At 42.3% G+C, this 19,368-nt stretch overlaps 1 long non-coding RNA gene across 1 annotated transcript; it reads right to left on the bottom strand.

Moving 5' to 3' along the window:
- Positions 1-5,375: 5,375 nt before the first annotated feature.
- On the bottom strand, positions 5,376-9,029 carry LOC120973339 (uncharacterized). The gene is made up of 2 exons (XR_005768068.3): positions 8,661-9,029; positions 5,376-8,261 (listed from the first exon to the last, which is right to left on the bottom strand). It is a non-coding gene; the product is annotated as an uncharacterized lncRNA (long non-coding RNA).
- Between the last annotated feature and the right edge of the window lie 10,339 nt (positions 9,030-19,368).

Genomic DNA, 19,368 nt, shown 5'->3' with positions numbered 1-19,368 from the left:
CTTATTTGTGGCACTGCCATTTAGGTCATATTGGTGTAAAGCGCATGAAGAAACTCCATGCTGATGGGCTTTTGGAATCACTTCATTATGAATCACTTGATGCTTGCGAACCATGCCTCATGGGCAAAATGACTAAGACTCCGTTCTCCAGAACAATGGAGCGAGCAACAGACTTGTTGGAAATAATACATACTGATGTATGCGGTCCAATGAGTGTTGATGCTCGCGGCGGGTATCGTTATTTTCTGACCTTCACAGATGATTTGAGCAGATAGGGGTATGTCTACTTGATGAAACATAAGTCCGAAACATTTAAAAAGTTCAAAGAGTTTCAGAGTGAAGTAGAAAATCATCGTAACAAGAAAATAAATTTCTACGATCTGATCGTGGAGGTGAATATTTGAGTTATGATTTTGGTCTTCATTTGAAACAATGCGGAATAGTTTCGCAACTCACGCCACCTAGAACACCACATCGTAATGGTGTGTCCGAATGTTGTAACCGTACTTTATTGGATATGGCGCGATCTATGATGTCTCTTACTAATTTACCGCTATCGTTTCAGGGTTATGCTTTAGAGACGGCTGCATTCACATTAAATAGGGCACCATCTAAATCCGTTGAGATGACACGATATGAACTGTGGTTTGGCAAGAAACCCAAGTTGTCGTTTCTTAAAGTTTGGGGCTGCGATGCTTATGTGAAAAAGCTTCAACCTGATAAGCTCGAACCCAAATCGGAGAAATGTGTCTTCATAGGATACCCAAAGGAGACAGTTGGGTACACCTTCTATCACAGATCCGAAGGCAAGATATTCGTTGCTGAGAATGGATCCTTTCTAGAGAAGGAGTTTCTCTCGAAAGAAGGGAGTGGGAGGAAAGTAGAACTTGATGAGGTAATTGTACCTTCTCCCGAATTGGAAAGTAGTTTATCACAAAAATCAGTTCCAGTGATTCCTACACCAATTAGTGAGGAAGATAATGATGATGATCATGAAACTTCAGATCAAGTTACTATCGAACCTCGTAGGTCAACCAGAGTAAGATCCGCACCAGAGTGGTACAGTAAACCTATTCTGGAGGTCATGTTGAACTATGAGGAAGCGATGATGAGCCCAGATTCTGTGAAATGGCTTGAGACTATGAAATTTGAGATGGGATCCATGTATGAGAACAAAGTGTGGACTTTGGTTGACTTGCTCGATGATCGGCAAGCCATAGAGAATAAATGGATTTTCAAGAAGAAGACTAACGTTGATGGTAATGTTACTGTCTATAAAGCTTGACTTATTGCGAAAGGTTTTCGACAAGTTAAAGGAGTTGACTACGATGAGACTTTCTCACCCATAGCGATGCTTAAGTCTGTCCGAATCATGTTAGCAATTGCCGCAGTTTATGATTATGAAATTTGGCAAATGGATGTCAAAACTGCATTCCTTAATGGATATCTTAAAGAAGAGTTGTATATGATGCAACCAGAAGGTTTTGTCGATCCTAAAGGTGCTAACAAAGTGTGCAAGCTCCAGCGATCCATTTATGGACTGGTGCAAGCCTCTCGGTGTTGGAATATATGCTTTGATAGTATGATCAAAGCATATGGTTTTGTACAGACTTTTGGAGAAGCCTGCATTTACAAGAAAGCGAGTGGGAGCTCTATAGCATCTCATATTATATGTGGATGACATATTGTTGATCGGAAATGATACTGAATTTATGAATAGCATAAAAGGATACTTGAATTAAAAAAATTCAATGAAAGTCCTCGGTAAAGCTGCTTATATATTGGGCATCAAGATCTATAGAGATAGATCAAGATGCTTAATTGGACTTTCACAAAGCACATACCTTGATAAAGTTTTGAAGAAGTTCAAAATGGATCAGTCAAAGAAAGGGTTCTTGCGTGTGTTACAAGGTGTGAAGTTGAGTCAGACTCAATGCCCAACCACTGCAGAAGATAGAGATAAAATGAAAGTCATTCCCTATGCCTCAGCCATAGGTTCTATCATGTATGCAATGCTGTGTACCAGACCTGATGTGTGGCTTGCTATTAGTTTAGCAGGGAGGTACCAAAGTAATCCAGGAGTGGATCACTGGACAGTGGTCAAGAACATCCTGAAATACCTAAAAAGGACTAAGGATATGTTTCTCGTTTATGGAGGTAACAAAGAGCTCGTCGTAAATAGTTACGTCAATGCAAGCTTTGACACTGATCCGGATGACTCTAAGTCACAAACCGGATACGTGTTTATATTGAATGGTGGAGCTGTCAGTTGGTGCAGTTCCAAGAAGAGCTTCGTGGTGGGATCTACGTGTGAAGCGGAGTACATAGCTGCTTCGGAAGCAGCAAATGAAGGAGTCTGGATGAAGAAGTTCATATCCGATCTAGGTGTAATACCTAGTGCATCGGGTGACGGTGTCCTGGACTAGGGGGTACTCACCACGTCATCTCCCGATCAGTTGGATTGGGCCGAGGACTCCCATGGCCGTTTGCTCATGGGCCAGTTCGGACAGCCGATGTATACACGAGGAAGATTCCACAAGACTTGGTGATCAAGACAAGGACTCATCTCCACCGACGTATTTGACTAGGACTCTTGTTATCCTAGGCCTCTGGTACATTATATAAGCCGAGGCCATGCTAGTTGATAGATCCTCATGACATTACTCATCATACCTCTAGGGTTTAGACCACAACATATGATCTCGAGGTAGATCAACTCTGTAATCATACACATCGAATACAATCAAAAGCAGCATGTAGGGTATTATCTCTTCGAGAGAGCCCGAAGTTGGGTAAAATCCCGTGTCTGTGTTACCATCGATCCTAAGACACGCAGCTTGGGACCCCCTACTCGAGATCTGCCGGTTTTGACATCGACATCGGGTCCAATGAAAATCTTTTGTGACAATACTGGAGCAATTGCCTTGGCGAAGGAATCCAGATTTCACAAGAGGACCAAACACATCAAGAGACGCTTCAATTCCATTTACGATCAAGTCAAGGAGGGAGACATAGAGATTTGCAAGATACATACAGATCTGAATGTTGCAGACCCGTTGACTAAGCCTCTCTCACGAGCAAAACATGATCAGCACCAAGACTCCATGGGTGTTAGAATCATTACTATGTAATCTAGATTATTGACTCTAGTGCAAGTGGGAGACTGAAGGAAATATGCCCTAGGGGCAATAATAAAGTTGTTATTTATATTTCCTTATATCATGATAATTTTTTATTATTCATGCTAGAATTGTATTGACTGGAAACTTAGTACATGTGTGAATACATAGACAAACAGAGTGTCCCTAGTACGCATCTACTTGACTAGTTCGTTAATCAAAGATGGTTAAGTTTCCTGACCATAGACATGTGTTGTCATTTGATGAACCGGATCACATCATTAGAGAATGATGTGATGGACAAGACCCATCCGTTAGCTTAGCATAATGATCGATTAGTTTTATTGCTATTGCTTTCTTCATGACTTATACATGTTCCTCTGACTATGAGATTATGCAACTCCCGAATACCGGAGGAACACCTTGTGTGATATCAAACGTCACAACGTAACTGGGTGCTTATAAAGATGCTCTACAGGTGTCTCCGATGGTGTTTGTTGAGTTGGCGTAGATCGAGATTAGGATTTGTCACTCCGTGTAACGGAGAGGTATCTCTGGGCCCTCTCGGTAATGCACATCACTATGAGCCTTGCAAGCAATGTGACTAATGAGTTAGTTATGGGATGATGCATTACGGAACGAGTAAAGAGACTTGCCGGTAATAAGATTGAACTAGGTATGGTGATACCAACGATAGAATCTCAGGGAAGTAACATACCGATGACAAAGGGAACAACGTATGTTGTTATGCGGTTTGACCGATAAAGATCTTCGTAGAATATGTAGGAGCCAATATGAGCATCTAGGTTCCGCTATTGGTTATTGACCGGAGATATGTCTCAGTCATGTCTACATAGTTCTCGAACCCGTAGGGTCCACACGCTTAACGTTCGATGAAGATTTGTATTATGAGTTATGTGATTTGATGACCGAAATTTGTTCGGAGTTTCGGATGAGATCACAAACATGACGAGGAGTCTCGAAATGGTCGAGAGGTAAAGGTTCATATATTGGAAGGTTACATTCGGACACCGGAATGGTTCGGGTCGTTTCAGATAAGTTTCAGAGTACCGGGGGTTATCGGAACCCCCCCGGGAGATTATGGGCCACCATGGGCCTTAGTGGAGAAGAGAGAGGGCCGGCCAGGAGGTGGCGCGCGCCCCCCTTGCCAATCCGAATTGGACAAGGGGTGGGGCGGCACCCCCCTCCTTCCTTCTCTCCTCTTCCTCCTTCCCTCCTTCTCCTAGTTGGAATAGGAAAGGAGGGGGGCGAATCCTACTTGGACCGGGAGTCCAAGTAGGACTCCCTCCTATGGCGCGCCCCCATTGGGCCGGCCTCCTCTTCCCCCCTCCTTTATATACGTGGGAGGGGGCACCCGAAAGACACACCAAGTCTTCTCTTAACCGTGTGCGGTGCCCCCCTCCACAGTTACACACCTCGGTCATGTCGTCTTAGTGCTTACGCAAAGCCCTGCGCCGGTAACTTCATCATCACCGTCGCCACGCCGTCGTGCTGACGGAACTCTCCCTCGTCCTCAATTGGATCAAGAGCTCGAGGGGTGTCATCCAGCTGAACGTGTGCTGGACGTAGAGGTGCCATACGTTCGGTGCTTGGATCGGTTGGATCGCGAAGACGTTCTACTACATCAACTGCGTTACTATACGCTTGCGCTTTCGGTCTACGAGGGTACGTGAACACACTCTCCCTGCTCGTTGCTATGCATCTCCTAGATAGATCTTGCGTGATCGTAGGTAAATTTTTTGAAATACTGTGTTCCCCAACAGTATACATGGGTGCCGTCCATACCAACACTTTTCATGGAATTTATTATTTGACAACATAAAGTAAATTCATTTTTCATTTCGGGACTGGGCATCCCAAATACCTTTGCCATACTCTCATGCAATGACAAGTGAATAAACACTCATCTTGAGAATAACACATCTAGCATGGAAAAATATCAGCCACCCCCCACCGTTTCTTGAGTAGTACGAGCACACAAAAAGGAAATTATTTTGAAATTTAGAGATGGCACATACAAATTTGCTTAGAACGGCACCAGAATACCGCATATAGGCAGGTATGGTGGACTCATATGGCAAACTGGGTTTAATAATTTTGGATGCACAAGTAGTATTCCTACTTAGTACAAGAGAAAGCTAGCAAAAAGATTGAGAAGCATCCAACCAAGAAACGAAAAATCACATAACGGGCATTAAGCATAACTAACACCGAATAATGCACCACAAGTAGGATGTAATTCATTAAATAATTATTGACTTTCATGCTTGCATAAGAAATCACAAACCTTAACACCAATATCTATCTATTATATACTTAAAACAGAAGTAAAAGAAGCTGTCACATTTATCCACATAAGTCAAATTATGTGCACCATCAATATTTGATAACAACGGCTGAGATTTAAAAATATACAAAAGTTACATATAACTATTCAGGGGTAGACATAGCTGCCTGACACGCCTGTCATCTAGCACGTCTCCAAACCTCATAGCACGTCTTCATCAATCTGTCCGACAGACCGACACAACCACAAACTGGCGTGTGCAAATAAGGGAAGCAAAACTCCACACGGATTAATCAGCAAGAGCCCAGATGCCTCTGAAAAAAGACTCCACACAGACTCCGCCAAGCCAACGAAAAATATAAACGCACTCGACCGGCCACATCCAGCACACGCAAGGCAGCCCAAGATTTAGGATCAATATTTTTTGGAAAGTCAAAGTCAGCCGAATCAGCTATGAACCAACACGCCACCAGCAAAACTCAAGTCTGCCGATTATGTGATGCATCCAGTGATTCAACGACGGACAAACAAGAACGCAAGGCAGCCAAAGATTTAGGATCAATATTTTTTGGAAAGTCGAAGTCAGCCGAATCTCCTATGAACCAACGCGCCACCAGCAAAGTCGAAGTCGGCCGGTTATGTGATGCATCCGGTGATTCAACGACGGACAAACAAGAAAATTAGCCAACCTTCAATGTCAGGTTCAGCTCGAGTGCCGACAAAGTCAGGCCCAACCTTCTGAGTAGTCTCTAACGTGAATCATCAAGGTTAGTAAATACTACTATTACTAAATTCACTTATCAGCATAAAATCTTCATAGGTACTTTATCAGTTGTTTTCAACTCCTATTAAACCCCAAAAATATGGCATACAAGAAGCTTAATGACTTAACGACAATTGTTGATGAGCTTATTAGCCTCAATATAATTTTGATGGACAAAAAATGCATTACATATTACAGATTTCTCTACTGTTTTGGACAACAATCCCTAATTATATTTTACTGTTTTGATAGGGCCCAACCGAGTTCATGCTACTATCAACATTTAAAAATCCATGCTACTATCTCTAGAGGTTAAATTATAATTATAATCGTTGGTACGGATTAAGTACAATAACAGGTAGATAAAATAAACAATGCTCAGGTATGTCTATACTCTATAGTCTATAGTTTGAAATAAGGCTCTTATCTAATTAATCTTTCTAACTGTGAAGCAATTAATCTCCAAATTTATTGTGATTGGATTAATCACCCAAATGAAGCATGTGGAATCAATAATAATAAAAGAACTCTTTAGGGGTGATAAAAATAGGAGTTACGTTATGGACAAAGTTTCCTTATTTTTTGAATGAGGATTTAATCGGCAGCTAAACTGTCCCTATTGTAACCTTGATGGTGCAGAAGTTCAATCCAGTAATGTTTACAAGATATTTTGTTATTTACAGGGAAAATATCTAAGACATTTACCATTGATTACCAATTCCACAAGAATTATATAGGTCTAGATATAACCGAAGCCCAGGAACTTCTTGGCAGGTATGGAACAATATCTTTTATCAGTTATTAGTTATCAACTAATGAATAGTAACTCTGTTTGTTAACCAATATTACTATACTTGACTAACTGCATATGTGTGCAGAAGGAACTTAACAAAAATGATGGAAAATAGATACAACTACGAAAGGAACACTAGAAGAAAAAATGTTTTACAAAAGAAGAACATTACAAGAAATTACTAGAATGAGGCATAAAAATCAGACAAATCAGGTACTGTATAGACTTCTAGGATATGATATGACCACTTCCGAGGAAAACAAGACTCCAAACCTGGACTGATAATGGAGTCATATCAGCTAGAACGAACCATATTTGATTTATTTATGTCTCTCAACTTCTTCAGATTGCTAACTTGAGTTTTGAGGTTGTTTTTTCAGGATTGCGAACTTTGAGCTACCTACAATATATCTATTACAGGAACATGGTGGTATATGTCATGTGGTGATCTCACAAAGCAGGTACAAAGGAAATTGACAAGAGTTGTGGTATATATACAGAAATTGTATCACCTCGGTAAGCATATATTCTGCTAATTTTAACAGTAACTTCCCGATTATGTTTACTTTGCAATGAAAAGATGCCAAATTAATTACCGTACAACTACTATAAGCTGCACTTGATTTTACGAGGAGACCGAAAAAATTATTAATATATCGGTCTCGAAATTGCAGAACTCATTGGGTGGGAAGCACAAAAATTATACAATAATTATGTTGAAAGTAAGCCAAACTATTTATGTTTACTGAGATAATAGTAAGAATACTTGACATCCATCAATATAAGGAGGACACTTACCAGATAACAAAGGTCAAATGTTAGCACTATCAAAAACATATTACATTATAATTATTTTAAATACATTCAGACATGTACTTTTGGTGAATTTTATATTCTTGGTAACAACTATTCTAGCCTATGGCCTGTTTAAAATCAAGAGACCATGATCGTGAGGGAAAACTGCAATATTACAGGCATCGCCTACACCATAGGCAAAAAATTCATTGCATGTCAATTAAGATATATGAACCAAATTCCAGTTAATACATTTAATCCTTATTGCTTTGTCCTAAATACACATATAGGTATATAACTTGCTAATATATGTTAGCAACAAAAAAAGAATACTATTAAACCACCTGCAATGGGGAAACTTACATGTCAAGAATAAGCCAATCCCGATGAAGTAGAAATGAGGCAAAGTTGTAGCAAATTAATGGGTGAAAGGCGATGGCACCAGCAATGAGGAAGCCCAAAACCCGCCTTTGCCTACAGACTCTTTAAATGAAAAGAGACCAATCACTATATAAAAAATATACATCGGGGTTATACATAGTAGATGGATATAATGGACATACGCTTTGTTGTATGAAGCTCCATATAATGGCGACAGATATGTTGAAGAGGCAATAATCAAAGTTGGGTAGAATGTAAACTAAAAAATAATGTCAAGCCAAATATCTCTATAATGTATATCCTATTAATGACCGTCAGATGAAGAACAAAAGAAAGTATGAGGTCATCTCCCAAATTATAATTTAATAGAACAAGTAAATCAACCTTCCCTCTGAATTTGTTTAACAAATCAACAAAGTAAATCAACTTACAAAGTACATATATTGTGCCAAGCAAGAGAAGAATGAAGAGAATAATGGGAGAGTAGGGAGAGATTCATACCTGTCCTTACTGCTCCGCTTCAGACGTGGAATGCTACGGAGAAGATGGTCGTTCAACCTAACGACACAGCTCTCTGTCCCAGAGCCACGAACAGGAGAGCAGAACACTCTCGGAGAACCTAGCAGCAAGCAACACCTCTCATAATCTCCGGTGGCCTACCCGGCGACCGATCTGCCTCTACAAAGCAGAAATAGTGAGATGCGGCCTTGCTGGTAGGCGACGCAAGATCTGCGGCTCGAACGCACATCTCCATTTCTGCCAGACTTGACCTCCAAGAGCATCTCCTTCGCAGCTTTGGTGAAGTAGGAGCATGCCATTCGATTTGGTAGAGCCAGCTTGAGGGACTATAACGATAGAGCAGAGAACTATTGTGACCTGGGAGGCGTGGGGGAAAGCAAAAAGGAAATATTCTACAGTAACTTTTTTCTTGCAACTTGCCTCTAGGGCTAAAAAATTGTGTGTCTATTTTTTGAGAGCGTGTGTCTGTTTAGTACCACTGAATTTTACAATGGGCTGATGGATTAGGGGCATGGAGTGGAGTAGTGGAAGTTTTTTTAAAGTATGGAGTTGTGAACTTAGGAGTACGAAAACAATTTTTTTTCTGAAAATGAAATAACAAGTATATCACCTGGGACTAGGAGTGTAATTACGTAGGTACATCAACTATTGTGGACGATCAACGAAATATGCAAAAAAACATGAGCACAAACAAACAGAACAAACTTTGATTATAGGGGCTGATGGAGAGAATGTTTTTGAAACATAGCAATGAATCAGATAAAATATGGAGCAGTGCATTCTATTTATCGTAAAAAAATGTAAGCTATTGCAAAACAAATTAGTCACTATTAGAAAGAATCATGAACGGCGTTGGCGTATGGTGATAATCCTCATTATTTATTTTGACCCAGTGTATCATTTTTATGAGATTATTATGTTATTCGAGGGAATTGTTCTTCTAATAAGGGACGGGGGTCTAGGAGTAATCTTGAAAAAAAAACTAAATTTTGTAATGGAATTGTATGAGGAAAAAAATGCCTAACGTAAATCTTGTGACTGGGAGTAAGACAAAAATATATATTTCTCGCGATTTGAGGCAATATTATTGATTCTGCATTACCATATATCCATCGTCATGCAACATAGAGATTTAGAGGCATGTCACTATACCAAATAAAACACAACTATAATAATATTATCCAGAAGGTGTATAGATAAGGAGAACACTAAATTTATATTTAAGATACCCATGAATGAATTTATAAGAAAATTAGCACAGATTGACGGAGAGTAGAAGAGGGAAAGCTAGGGACCATTATGAACCATGATTTTACACAATGGTCGCCAACTGATGAGACATGAAGTGTAGTATATTTCAAATGATCGATAAAGCGGTGAATTATATTCCAAAATCTTAATATAAAGATAACATATAGAAAATCTAGCCACGCAAATGTGCGGGTCACACCGCTAGTTCTTACTAAAGCACAGTTACTCACCAACATGACTCACATATCACTATCATCATGTTGCAAAACTATTACAAGGAATCAAGTTTATTTTGTCCAATGATCTTCATGAATTTTTTTATTATATCCCTCTTGAATATCTATCACTTTGGGACTAGTTTCATATGTTGCGTTTGATAAGCTCAAACAAATTTAAGTGAAGAACATGAGCATAAAGATTTTCTTCTCTCAAAATAAGCACGAGCGAATTTCTTCAAAATTTTACTAACTCTCAAATAAATCTAAGTGAAGCATGAGAGTATTTCTTCAAAAAAATGAAAGCACACCATGCTAAAAAAGATATAAGTGAAGCACTAGAGCAATTCCATAGCTCAATTTTTTTTAAGTGAAGCACACACTGGTACGCGTCGGTGCTATACAAACGGTTTTTAACCCCTTTCCGTGACGGCATTTGGAACCGTCGCCAAGTGAGTGTGGGCGATAGGGGGGTCCTTCCCACATGACCAAAAAACCATCGGGGATAGGCCCTCTTGGCACACAGGCTGGGGCAAAAATGAGCTCGTGTGCGATCGGGCGAGGCATCGAAACCCAATCGTTTCCGTTCGTATGTACATCCCACACAGTCAGTCCCAAACAAACATTTCTGTTTGTTAGTACATTCCACACAGTCAATACAAGGAATACGCTTCCGTTCTTATGTACATCCCACACAGTTAATCCAGGGAAAACGTTTTCATTCGTATGTACATCCCACACAGTAAATCCAGGGAAAACGTTTTCGTTCGTATGTACATCCCACACAGTCAATCCAGGAAAACGTTTTCGTTCGTATGTACATCCCACACAGTCAATCCAGGGAAACGTTTTCGTTCGTATGTACATCCCACGCAATTTTATGTATAGGCTCATGTGTGATAGGTGTAACTATTACACACGCTCTGCCTTGGTTAACCGTTTGCTTTTATTCATCTACATCACACACGATCTGATGAAGAAAACTGTGTGGCATTGGGCTATCCATCACAAGCGCTTTAACTGCTAGAACCGTTTGCAAAGTTCCATGACCCATTTAGTAGGTTTATTAGTTTACAATTAATAATTCCAGTATTAAGCAAATTTACATTTCATATCGAACAGTTGTTTGCCAATTTCATATTAGGCACATAAATATATTTTAACATCACAGTACGATAGCTACCTGAAAATAGCACAGTATAGCACATAGCTAGTGCAGCTTCATAAGAACAATATTAGAACAATATATTCATTTCCCTAATCGAGATCATCGAGGCTTGTCTTATCCACCTATGCTTTTAGTTCAGTAAGAACCTGTTTTGCACTGGCCAACTGGGAAAGTGCCTCCTCCTTCGCCAACACCTTCTTGGCAAAGTCTGATTCAAAAAATGTGAGCTCATTCTCCACCTTCCTCTTTTTATCCCGCATCTTCAAATATGATTCAGCGTTGACAACACTTTCTCTAAGCCTACCTCTGTTCTCTTCCTCATACATGCTCCAGAGGTTTGCTAAGCACATCTTCAAAGACTGTGGCCACTCTTGATCAACCCACTCCAAGTAAGAACACTTCCGTTCATCCTATAATATTTAAAACTAGATCAATAACAATTGTAGGGGAACTGGGTTTATATCAACATAGGAAATCACCAATACTTATTTTGAAAAACTGAAGAAACGGGTTAATTATGACATATCTTCTCAAAAAGATGAATCTGCAAATGAATTAATTGCTACTGAGACAACAACCAAATTCTGAAACATCAGAAGCTATAATTAATTACAACAACGCTACAAGTTCTTACTCATGTACTATAAATAACAAATTGAACATTTTATGAGAAAGGTAAATATAACTGCAACAACATAGCGATAGTGTTTGATGACACCAAATTGATACTAACAGGTGTGTACGTGCACAAATTTAGTAACATAGAACTAATAGCACTAAGGTCGTCCACTATGTATGCCAAAACCGGTGTAAAGACAATTGTTGCTACATCTCGCACCGGTGCCCTGCACTAGTGAGCCGATGCAGCGGAAAAAAATCAGGGATCCGGACTCCGGAGCACCTAGTTGCTCCGATGCCCAGTTCCTTCGTTCCATAAAGATTTAGTATTTTACTGCTTGGCTGCTCGGATGTGTGGACCAAAGTTGGCTGCACAAACTGCTGAAGCGGTGCCAAATAATTTCTAATGGCACCGCTGATGAGATGGCAACATTTTTAGATACTAGGTACAAACTGTGACACTATCTTAGGATGCGTTTGATTGAAGGTGTGGTATGAATGGGTTGGGACCGTGACAGTGTCTGAATCACATCTAACAAATGATTTGTAACAACGAAAGAGGGTCTAACCTTCCCTGCACATGCCAGAAACTTCCTCCCTCTGTCCACAAATTCAAATGCAACTAGCTTCACGCATGGAGATTGATGGTGACCACGAGCAGACAGATCTTCAGCCACCCCGCTCCATTTGTTGCAACTGATGGTCCTAGGGATCTACAAGAGGAAGAAATGACTCAAATCGACCGTTGGGTTAAAATCCTTCATTCCAAGTCGTAGCCCGAGAGAGAGAAGAGAGGCTTACCTGGGTGGTGAAGGAGTCTTCGTCGGAGGAGGAACCACTGGAGAGGTCATTGAAGAAGACCATGGCGACTCCAGCGGTAGGATGTGAGACGGCGAGTGATGCGGCTTGAAGCTACGTCGATATTTCCCCAAAGAGGAAGGGATGATGCAGCATAGCGGCGGTAGGTATTTCCCTCAGTTATAAGACCAAGGTTATCGAACCAGTAGGAGAACCAAGCAACACAACGTAAACAACCCCTGCACACAAATAACAAATACTCGCAACCCGACGTATAAAAGGGGTTGTCAATCCCTTTCGGGTAGCGGCGCCTCAAGCTAGGCAAACGAACGTGAATAAAATTGTAGTAGATTGATAGATCGAACGCCAAATAAAAAATAAGAATAAAACACAGAAAGGTATTTTTGTATTTTTGTTTTAATATATCTGAAAATAAAAGTAAAGGAAAAGTAGATCGCAAAGGCAAATAATATGAGAAAGAGACCCGAGGGCCGTAGGTTTCACTAGTGGCTTCTCTCGAGAAAAATAGCAAACGGTGGGTGAACAAATTACTGTTGAGCAATTGATAGAACTTCAAATAATCATGATGATATCCATGCAATGATCATTACATAGGCATCACGTCCAAGATTAGTAGACCGACTCCTGCCTGCATCTACTACTATTACTCCACACATCGATCGCTCTCCAGCATGCATCTAGTGCATTAAGTTCATGGACAAACGGAGTAATGCAATAAGAACGATGACATGATGTAGACAAGATCTATCTATGTAGAGATAGACCCCATCATTTTATCCTTAGTAGCAACGATACATACGTGTTGGTTCCCCTTCTATCACTGGGACCAAGCACTGTAAGATCGAACCCACTACAAAGTACCTCTTCCCATTGCAAGATAAATAGATCAAGTTGGCCAAACAAAACTCAAATATCGGAGAAGAAATACGAGGCTATAAGCAATCATGCATATAAGAGATCAAAGAAACTCAAATAACTTTCATGGATATAAAAAGATAGACCTGATCATAAACTCAAAGTTCATCCGATCCCAACAAACACACCGCAAAAGAGTTACATCATATGGATCTCCAAGAGACCATTGTATTGAGACTCAAACGAAAGAGAGGAAGCCATCTAGCTACTAACTACGGACCCGAAGGTCTACAAAGAACTACTCACGCATCATCGGAGAGGCACCAATGGAAGTGGTGAAACCCTCCGTGATGGTGTCTAGATTGGATCTGGTGGTTCTGGACTCCGCGGCGGCTGGAATTGATTTTCATCGACTCCCCTGGGGTTTCTGGAATATTGGGGTATTTATCAAGCAAAGAGGCAGTCCGGGGGGCACCCGAGGTGGGCACAACCTACCAGGGCGCGCCTGGGCCTCCTGACGCGTCCTGGTGGGTTGTGCTCCCCTCGGAGCATCCCCCAGGCGCTGCCTTGGCCCATTGGGTGTCTTCTGGTCCATAAAAAATATCCGTAAAGTTTTGTTGCATTTGGACTCCATTTGGTTGATTTCCTGCGATGTAAAAAACATGCAGAAAACAGAAACTGGCACTTGGCACTATGTCAATAGGTTAGTACCAAAAAATGATATAAAATGACTATAAAATGATTATAAAACATCCAAGATTGATAATATAACAGCATGGAACAATAAAAAATTATAGATACGTTGGAGACGTATTAGCAACCCCAAGCTTAACTCCTACTCGTCCTCGAGTAGGTAAGTGATAAAAATAGAATTTTTGATGTGCAATGCTGCCTAACATGTCATCTCATATTTCTCTTCTTTATAGCATCACTACAGGAAACAGACACTTTGCCGTCTGCCATGGCTGACGGCAAAGGCCTTTGCCGTCAGCCAGCAGATGACAACATGTCCGGCTGAACAAGCTACGTCAAACCTCTCTTTGTCGTCTGCTGGCGGACGACAAAGATGAAATGGTCTTTACCGTCCGCCAGCGGACGACAAAGAGCCTGGACGGCACATGTGGAAGGTTAGGTCCGTTAGGGGGTTAACGGCGTGCTTTGCCGTCCGCTAGCGGACGGCAAAGAGCACTGCAAAGAGCCCATGTAGGCCAGCCCAGGTAGCTGACACGTGGCATGCTATGCCGTCAGCTGGCCGACGGCAAAGATGCAAAGGTCTTTGCCGTCCGCCAGCGGACGACAAAGCAACCATATAGGCCAGCCCAGTGCCCCTAGGTTGCACAGGTAGCTAACATGTGGCAGCTTTGCTGTCCGCTGGCTGATGGCAAAGCTCTTTGCCGTCCGCCAGCAGACGGCAAAGAGCATGTACAACCCCTGTTTTTTCTGTTTTTTTCTTAAATTCATTCAATTTGATAGAATTTCAGAGATATACATATATACACATTTGAAGATACTTTCAACAAGCATAACAACACATATACATACCAAATCATATCCCTGCCATATGGATATGATCATCCAACACATATACATACCAATGAAAAGTCCATATGCAACATATCCAACAACAAGCATACAATGGTTTCATCCATACATACATATATAGGTAGCCAATGAATAGCGCATACGCCGGCAAGTCATGCGTCGAGTACATGTAGCAGACATGCATTATGAAGTTCCGTCTGCTAAAGGCGTCGTATGTCTTGAACCCACTATCCCAGGCTTCTTGCAATTCGTCCTTCAGCGGCTGCATGTACACATTTATATTCTTCCCCGGATAGTTGGGCCCTCGAATTATCAATGTCAGGAAAATGTTCTTTCTTTGCATAATCTGTTCGGGGGGGTTGAGTGGAAAGACAAATACGGGCCAACAACTGTATTGGGGTGCCGTTAGACCAATCACACTGAACCCCATCCATGCTGATGCCGGCTCGAGGATGCCTCGGATCTACCGCTTTCTCATCATGTAATGCATCGAGGCTCTTCCATTCTTCACCGTCCGATGTGTGCACCATCATCAGCTTCCCATCTGCATCTAGTTGGGTTCTTTTGCTCGTTTTGTGCCATGTCATCTGTCTGGCCATCTCTTCGACCATGAAAAGATGTTGAAGTCTTGGTACGATTGGCATATACCAAAGAACAATAATGGGGATTTTGGTCTGCGTCTTCTCAGCCATACCGTTGTCTACCACAACATACCTGGATGACTTGCCAATGGGACAATAGTTCAAGTCCGCATACCGAAGCCTAAATAAGGCACATCCTTTCTCACAGGCATGTATCTTCTCATAGGGCATCTTAAGAGCACAGAGGATTTTGTCTGACTGGTACAGGTTTGCAGGTAGTACATGGCCTTTGGGTAGAAAACGTCCAAATACTGTCATCATTGCGTCGTAGCATTCTCTGCCCAAGTTGAATTGAGCCTTCAGAGCCATTATTTGTGAGATGGCATCCAGCTGACAAAGCTCAGTGTGCCGGTGGACATGATGTTTTGAAGATTCCAACATTTCATTAAAGGCCTCTGCAGATTCCTCCATCTCATCGTCCGAGTCCCGAGCATCATCAAAGTCTTGCACCATGTCTTGCATCCTAGTACCATGCTCGTCGGTGCAACGACGAAGCACCTCAGCTCTGGCACGTTGGGCAGGCTCGCCATGAAATGTCCACACCATATAATCTGGCGTAAAACCCCTCTTCTGCAGGTGTTTGCCCATTTCATCCTCTTTCCTCTTGTGCCAATTGTTGCACCCGGCACAGGGGCACCATGTTGTCCTCTGGCCATTTGCAAATGTGGCTCTCAGAAACCCCTTGGTTTTTGTTAACCATTCAATGGTCATGTCTTTCTGACTAGTGTGACCGGTGTACATCCACGCACGATCAGTGATCTTGCCTAGCTACTGGACACATAAGATATATATATATATATATATATATATATATATATATATATATATATATATATATATATATATATATATATATATATCAGCATGTATATATTCATCAGTTAATGGAGTTTGTCACTTTTATTACGTCCATGCAACCTAGATGCTAATAGGTAAAGATAGGTCCTAATCCACCCGAGTATGTGTAGATTAGGTTTGTTTTCCCATGCTCTGCTCCGGATCCGACGTAAAATTTTGGCAGCACCTCCCCGCTGTTCTCTTGATACACGTCTCAGCAATAAGCAGAGAGGATGTGTACCCGGAAAACAACAGGGAGGCATTGACGAAATTCTGCATCGGATCCGGAGCAGAGCATATGGGAAAACGAACCCAACCTACACATACTCGGGCTGTCCATGCATAACATTGGACAATTCAAAAGAATCACGGTTATAAATATGCAAATGCATGCATATTTATAGATGTAACCCTTTCGAACGGGAGACGCATAGTGGTCACGCATACTGATGATTGAAGACACCTATAGCTAGCAAGTTTCATCGGCACGAAGACCGGAACAAAGCAAATGAAGGAGGGAGGAGGAGATGTCATTTGTGCTCACCCATGAACGCAGGCGTAGAGCTAGTCAAACACTAGATCCTCGTAGCGACGAAAAAACTACACATTTAAATCGAAAGATGAGTAATATAGCAATTTTGTTTTTTCCGTCAACCTAACTAAATATTTACAACATGACGAGCGGGTTAGGGGGTTCCTTGGCGTCGATGGAACCCTAAATACCAAGTATCATCGGTGCGAGATACATGTGGCGCTCGGCGTTGAACACTAGATGCACATCCCACAAGTGAAGCCGGCGCCCGGCATCCCGCAACAATAGTTCTGGTGGTCGATGACGGTCTAACACCTTGGCGAATTTGTCTGGCAGCCTTTGCGATGAGGATTAGAGCCAAGTTTTGAAAGTTCAAACAAGCAAACCGACCTGAGTCAGTTTGGGTGTTTCAAGTTGTGACGCCCCCGATTCAATCGTACACTAATCATGCACGCAAACGTGTACGATCAAGTTCAGGGACTCACGGGAAGATATCACAACACAACTCTAAAACATAAATAAGTCATACAAGCATCATAATACAAGCCAGGGGCCTCGAGGGTTCGAATACAAGTGCTCGATCATAGACGAGTCAGCGGAAGCAACAATATCTGAGTACAGACATAAGTTAAACAAGTTTGCCTTAAGAAGGCTAGCACAAAAGTAGCAACGATCGAAAAGGCAAGGCCTCCTGCCTGGGACCTCCTAACTACTCCTCGAAGCCGAACTCCATGTAGAATCATCCTCGGGATCTCTAGCTCCTGGACTCCAGCATCTGGTTGCGACAACCAGGTATAGAAAGGGGAAAAGAGGGAGAAAAGCAACCGTGAGTACTCATCCAAAGTACTCGCAAGCAAGGATCTACACTACATATGCATGGGTATATGTGTAAAGGGCCATATCGGTGGACTGAACTGCAGAATGCCAGAATAAAGAGGGGATAGCTAATCCTGTCAAAGACTACGCTTCTGGCCACCTCCATCTTGCAGCATGTAGAAGAGAGTAGATGGTAAGTTCACCAAGTAGCATCGCATAGCATAATCCTACCCAGCGATCCCCTCCTCGTCGCCCTGTTATAGAGCGATCACCGGGTTGTATCTGGCACTTGGAAGGGTGTGTTTTTTTAAGTATCCGGTTCTAGTTGTCATAAGGCCAAGGTACAACTCCGGGTCGTCCTTTTACCGAGGGACACGGCTATTCGAATAGATAAACTTCCCTGCAGGGGTGCACCACATAACCCAACACGCTCGATCCCATTTGGCCGGACACACTTTCCTGGGTCATGCCCGGCCTCGGAAGATTAACACGTCGCAGCCCCACCTAGGCACAACAGAGAGGTCAGCACGCCGGTCTAAATCCTATGGCGCAGGGGTCTGGGTCCATCGCCTATTGCACACCTGCATGTTGCGAGGGCGGCCGGAAGCAGACCTAGCCTAGCAGGCGTTCCAGTCCAATGCGGCGCGCGCCGCTCCGTCGCTGACGTCACGAAGGCTTCGGCTGATACCACGATGTCGAGTGCCCATAACTATTCCCGCGTAGTTGGTTAGTGCGTATAGACCAAATGGCCAGACTCAGATCAAATACCAAGAACTCGTTAAGCGTGTTATTTTAAAGTAACCGCGAACGCCGACCAGGGCCAGGCCCACCTCTCTCCTAGGTGGTCTCAACCTGCCCTGTCGCTCCGCCACAAAGTAACAGTCGGGGGCCGTCAGGAACCCAGGCCCACCTCTACCGGGATGGAGCCACCTGTCCTTTCAGCCCCTCATCAGAATCACTTGCGGGTACTCAACGAGCTGACCCGACTTTAGTCACCACATGTGTCATGTATATAAAGTATATAGTATATACCCGTGATCACCTCCCGAAGTGATCACGGCCCGATAGTATAGCATGGCAGACGGACAAGAGTGTAGGGCCACTGATGGAACACTAGCATCCTATACTAAGCAGTAGGATAGCAGGTAAGGGTAACAACTGTAGCAACAATGACAGGCTATGCAGCAGAATAGGATTAACCGAAAGCAGTAACATGCTACACTACTCTAATGCAAGCAGTATAGAGAAGAATAGGCGATATCTGGTGATCAAGGGGGGGGGGCTTGCCTGGAAGCTCAGCCGAGAAGGAGGGGTCGTCAACACCGTAGTCGTACTGGGTAGCAGCGGCGTCAGTCTCGGGGTCTACAGGAGAAGAAGAGGGGGAAGACACAGTAAA

This window comes from Aegilops tauschii, chromosome 2, assembly GCF_002575655.3.
Source record: "Aegilops tauschii subsp. strangulata cultivar AL8/78 chromosome 2, Aet v6.0, whole genome shotgun sequence".
NCBI lineage: Eukaryota > Viridiplantae > Streptophyta > Magnoliopsida > Poales > Poaceae > Aegilops > Aegilops tauschii.
This window is presented reverse-complemented; position numbering and strand designations above follow the sequence as displayed.